The 6,138-nt window shown below is 36.9% G+C and overlaps 1 long non-coding RNA gene across 3 annotated transcripts; it reads right to left on the reverse strand.

Annotated features, from left to right (window-relative positions):
* Nucleotides 1-389: 389 nt before the first annotated feature.
* LOC132697039 (uncharacterized) lies at nt 390-5,025 on the reverse strand. 3 transcript variants are annotated; one of them, XR_009618109.1, is made up of 4 exons: nt 3,594-5,025; nt 1,940-2,859; nt 981-1,885; nt 390-927 (listed from the first exon to the last, which is right to left on the reverse strand). It is a non-coding gene; the product is annotated as an uncharacterized LOC132697039 (long non-coding RNA). The 3 variants fall into 3 exon arrangements; XR_009618108.1 differs by having other exon boundaries at nt 390-1,885; nt 1,940-2,618; XR_009618107.1 differs by having other exon boundaries at nt 390-1,885.
* Between the last annotated feature and the right edge of the window lie 1,113 nt (nt 5,026-6,138).

The following is a 6,138-nucleotide window of genomic DNA, read 5'->3' on the forward strand; positions in this document are numbered from 1 at the left end:
TCGTGTCTACTAAATACGTTTTTTTACGTTGCGCGAGACAAGCTACAAGTCGAGTAATATGCAATAATTATAAACAATATTTATCTTCGGCTTAATCTACTACTGTCAGTGGAGAAAATTGTTTTATGGCAGGTTGATATACCGTTTCCATTTATACAAAAATCTCGGAATTTAAAAAGTAACGATAGTTTTATAATCTTTCTGATTTTTGAAACAAGTTCAATCCGCGAATGTAAATAAAAATAATAAATCGCTACTGAAAACAAAAAACCTAACGTATAATTAGGGGTTCCCGCATTTACTGGGAAATTTTTCCCAGTCATAAAGCGATGTTTTACCTACTGCGGTTTCTGGGCGATTATTCAATGATCAAACGAACTTACCTGGTAAGTGAAGTTCGATCGTAATTATATGTTACACCTCTTCGTAGAAATCAATATACGTAGTCCCCCTTCTAGTCGCTAGGTGGCACCACAGCTTTAAAGCAGAGCCAAAAAACTGTGGAATAACTTACCATGGACGGTATATTCGCCATCTATGGTCTTAACCTCATTCTATTTTAAAGCCCGTTTATAATAAATTTGCCAAAGGGCATTTTAGTACTGTTCAGAACAGTAAATTGGGCGGGAATGGGTGATTTCTACGAAGAGGTGTAACATATAATTACGATCGAACTTCACTTACCAGGTAAGTTCGTTTGATCATTGAATTATATGTTACACCTCTTCTATGAAATCAATATACGTAGACTTTCAAAGGCAACTCAGCAAATTTGTTATAAAACGATTTTATTCGGCTATATAAGGAAATCCAGGAAGTTTATGAAAGCCTCGAGTACAAATACAAAATAAATGGCTATCCGAGAAAACAAACCTTCTGAAAAATTCTATGTCCCAAATGTGGCATTAACAAAAAGGCCTGCACTTGCTGTACAAATAGGTCTATTATAAAAAAGGGGAAAACATTTAGAGTATTCTCACCAATCTGCCGTTTTTCCAATCATATCAATTGAAACACCTTTACAAAACGCAGACGATGTTGAGGCATGTCGAGTTCTGTGAACAGTAAAACTAAAGGTGTAGACACCACTATCTTCTAAAGTTATCTTTATTCATCTACTTTTGTTGGGTATAGTTGCTGCCCTACAAGGCTTTTTAAATGTAATGAGTAAACGAGATTCACTGCCTCTTAAAGCACTGGCCCTCTCAATAATATATTTGAAACCACACAAAGATTTACATCTTCATATTTATGCAAAATTAAAAAACAGGTCGAGTCTTATTTATAGCTGAAATCTTAATTTGATTCGTTATTCTAATTTCTAATCCATCTGGAAATGATTTTATGTTGACCAATTCTATAAGAGAGAGCGTTGGGACTCTATGTACAATCGTTAACTTCAGTAGGAGAAACTAATTTAATTGTTTTAATGACAGTTAATTGCTTTAATGACAAGTCATTAGAACGTAACCCTTTTACAAAGTCAGGGACATAACTAGGGCCCCAAGTGCTGTTATATCTTGGTTTACTTGGCCTTAGATTATAAACACCTTAAAAAACCTAGTTAGATTTGCATTGTTAAATAAATCTGATCCAAAAATAAGGCCGTGCTGCACTGAAAGAACTCAATGAGCCATAGGACTTGCCTTGCCTAAAATGAATAGTAAGGAAATCTAATACAGCCTAGGTGAGAAGTAATAACACTCCACTCCCCTCCTTTCGTAGAAGCTCCACCAAAGTTTAAATGCATGCAGGTATTAAATGCCTCAAGGTAGCGCTCTGAACAGATGATAGAAAAATATCCAGCAAATCTTCTGGAATGCTTGCCTGACAAAATCCCTGCAGCCAGGATGACCTCTCCTGTCAAAAGGAGAAGGTAATTTGTCTGGAATTAGAAACAATAAATAACTACAACGCCTCCCATGAAAAAAAAGCAAACCATTGCTGGCTGTGCCCGTAAGGGATTACTGCGATCCCTGTAGCTCAATAAGCCTTGATTTTTCGTAAAACAAGTGGCAACAAGCAAAACGGGGGGAAAACATAGAAGAAACTGTCGCTCCAAAAAACAGTAAACGCGTCTTCATTAGATGCCTACGGATCTGGAAATTAGGAAATAAACTTTCCGCATTTCTTACTTAGGCGAGAAGCAAACAATTCGATTTATGGGAATCCAAATTTGCTTGTTATTTTAGCAAAAGCATTGTCCGAAAGGTACCATTCACCATCAAAATTCAAATTCGTGGGTTCCTTATCCGCTTCAAAATTATCGGAAGATCGAATGTAAGATGCTTTAACCCATAACCTCCTTTCTTCACACCAACCCCAAGGCACCTCGAAATTTCGTTTAAAACAGGAAATTTTACTCACCCTATTCTATTTTCATACAAAATAGCAGTTGTGTTATCAATCCTCAAAAGTGTCTCGCAGTTAGTCAAATACGAGGCGAAGCATTAGAGACCAAATGAGGCCGCAGTTAATTCTAGTGCATTAATATGAAACTGAGCTTCCCTAGGACTCCAAAGTCCTCTGGCACAATTCCCCAACCCAAAGGAGTACCATCTGAGAAAATCTCAAGTTTGTAACATTGCTGCCTTACAGGGCATTCAGGATTCTGTAAACTTTTTAGCCATCACATAAAATCCCTCCGTAAATTACAAGGAATTATCATCCAAATATCATAATTAGAGTCTTGATTCTCTCAAAAATTCTTAGTATATACCCAACTGTAACAAACTGCTGGGCAAACTGAAAACTAGCACAGCACAAAGCTCGGCAAAGACTCTTATTTCGCAACGGTTCAAATTGCAAAACTTACTTACTCATCAGAAAAACAAGTGGTGGGATTCAAAAAAACAAAACCTAAAAATTTACTGGATTTCGAAGGATGTAAAACATTCTTATAATTAATAACATAACCCAACCTAATCAGCGTGTTGCAAGTTACTTGAACATTTTTTAAGGATAGCTAACTATCACCAAATAGTAAAGTTATCTAAATAAACTATTGAGGGAAAAGCCTTGGCAGGGAGATAAGAAACCACAGATATCATTAATTCTGTAAAGGCCCACGGGGCGGTGCATAAACCAAAGGGTAACACGTTAAACTGACAACAGAGAGCATCAAAATAAAATCTTAGAAAATTCTTTAGATTTTCAATTATTGGGACTAGAAAGTAAGCTTCTTTCAAGTCCAGAGTGGTCATAAAGGACTTCCTTGTGAAGAGTGTTTCTACTAATTTTCTGTCTTCCAGTTTAAAATGACAAGTGTCAATAAAAGCATTCAGTTTCTTTAAATTTAAAACTAATCAAACCGAACCATCCAATTTTGAAACCAAAAAGATCTGTAAAATAAATTGATTCTTTCAAGGTTCGCAAACTGCAATTGCACCTATCTCTAACAGGTGTTTGACCACATTACAAATTGAATCTTTTTCTTGTTGGGACCAAACAGGATCTGTCGTAATCAAGTCCTGTATAACTGGCCTCGCAAATGGAATTTTATATCCATCTAACCAAGGTAGAATCTGTGCATCTTGAGTTCTAGAGTTCCAAATGTCCCGAAACTAGTGCAATCTTTCAACAAAAGTACTTACTATTTTTTCCTGGGGACACAACTCCACCCCCTTTCCTCTCGAACCTTCCTGTATTCCCTCTTTTGAGGGTACAATGACTTTCACCCACTTCAGCCTTGCAACTTCCGGGAACGAAGTGGGACGGTCGAGTTTAAATTTGTATGCTATAAAAGCCTTGTTCCGGATGCACCTGACTTTAACTCGGCCACTAATCTGCAGCTAATCTGATTGATTTGAGCCTATCAGCCAAATCTTCTCCATATAAACAAGAGTGCAAAGAAGCATCAACGAGCACTTCCTTCATACAAGGCTGCATTTCATTTGAGACCAGCGAAAGGCTTAACGCGGCTGAACTTCTATATACTGAACCTAAATGGTGTATTTTGCTTAAAACAAATATTGCATTACTCAACATTTCGATGAGAAGTAAGTACTACTCATCCTTAACCGGTTTCAAAAGCAAGGTCAAGAGCGTCCTACCAACCACCATCAAAGCACCCCTTGTTGCAGTCAGTCTCTCATCCCTTTTCTTTCCACCTTTGTTGATGGCAGATTTCATCTGCACATTCGATTTAGGAGAGTTATTGAGCGGGCAATTCTTCGGCACAGGATATCAACGCAAAAGGTTACTGAGACAATCTTCGGACACACCGGATTTCAAAAAGGTATTAATCTGACTTGCCAAAATGTCATGACACATCAAACTTTGTGTTGGGACTATCGACCCCATAGCTTAAAGGCCATTTTGCTTTAAATCCGTCTCAAGGGGCTCAACAATGACATCAGAATTAATTGAAGGGCCTAAAAAATATACTTACGATGGAGTAAATGCATTCCAACAGCCATAAAAAATTGTTCATTATGTCCCAGTATCCCGGGCGCCTCATCCATAGCCGGACGAGCCAGAAAACTCTATTTTTTCGATGTCGAAAAAATATAAAACCATATGTATGGCCGACCCCCTCACAAAAGGATTGCTTCCAATTGCGAAACACTTACATACGACTGCTGTCGTATAAGTGGGAAAGATGGGGGGTCTTTCGAGTTCTGGGGATTCCGATCGGAACCCGGACGATGAAGAAATCGTCTCCCAATTGTAAGAAAATCTCGTTGATGGGAACCACGCCACTAGCGATTATGTAATCGCGGATGGAAAGATTTAATCTTTCGTCGTAGGTAGGTTCTTTCTTCATCCGATAAGGAATAACGTAAATCTCACTTGTACTTCTCCATTTAACTTCCAAAAACGCTGAAAAAAGCTGAAAACACCGACGCCGAATAAAAATGAACATGTGCCACCAAAGCACAAAAAGAGGAATGAGGTTAAGACCATAGATGGCGAATATACCGTCCATGGTAAGTTATTCCACAGTTTTTTGGCTCTGCTTTAAAGCTGTGGTGCCACCTAGCGACTAGAAGGGGGACTACGTATATTGATTTCATAGAAGAGGTGTAACATATAATTCATTCGGAAACCGATAGGTGCATTAGCGACTAGAATTTAACGCTGGAAATTTATATGTTTAATTCGCTTTTATATTTATATTATTTTTATATTATCATATGGCATTAAATATGACATAAAACGCAACGTTAGAACCACCGCAATCGCAAAAATCAATACGCAAAAACAAATTTTGTTAATAATTTAATTAATTGACCGTTTGATGGCTCCAATTTATGAATAAAATCCAAATGAATTATCAAACGGAATTTTATACTACCTTGAAAAACAATCCGCCTGAGTCAACGAGAAGAAATGATGCAGTGCGACGAGAGAAACACATCCTACTCCATTCTGCTAATGTTTATAACAATCGCCGTGGGCGCGAGAGGCACAGCCGTTTTAATGTATTCAATGACATATTTTTTGTAAACACACCGTAAAGAAATAGTCGGGATTTTTTAGTGCGCGCCTTGTCTAATTCCTATGAGTATGGAATTAATGACCAAGAGAATACAAGATTTTGGACAATTAACTACTTCACCTTATAATATAATAAGTGCAGTCTAATTCAAACATGCATAACAACACAAATTATATCACCCGCAAACTATTTTAACCCGATACCCTTCTTAATAAGTATCCAAATGCAAAATAAACCAAACCATCAGAATAACTGTCAGGGTTTAACTTTACTTTCATTACTTATTTGAGCATTTTGAGTGTAATATAAACCAAATTTCAAAGAGGCATCGGAAAATACACCTAAGATGTTTAATAAATATGCAGTTCAACAAATTAACTTAAACATTCAATTGGGAAGTAAAAATTTGAATATTTTATACAAAAAAAACATACGGACCTTATTTATTTGTAACAACGGTATCGAGTTCTGTCTTTATTTTGCATGACGAATCTCCAACGGATGTTTTTGAAACACTTTGTATATTGGCCTTATTGACATATGTATCGATTGAGTCAAAGGTGTAAACGTGAAATACTTGCAATTAATTTGAAATTAACATAAATAAAATCTTATTTTTGCTATTTTTCAAAGAAACTTCCACACTTGCTGACGTGTCGCCAATCATTCTGTTGGCTTCTTCAGAGCTTCACTGAAAC

This window comes from Cylas formicarius, unplaced genomic scaffold (genome assembly GCF_029955315.1).
Source record: "Cylas formicarius isolate icCylForm1 unplaced genomic scaffold, icCylForm1.1 PGA_scaffold_1__22_contigs__length_36826433, whole genome shotgun sequence".
In the NCBI taxonomy this organism is placed as follows: domain Eukaryota; kingdom Metazoa; phylum Arthropoda; class Insecta; order Coleoptera; family Brentidae; genus Cylas; species Cylas formicarius.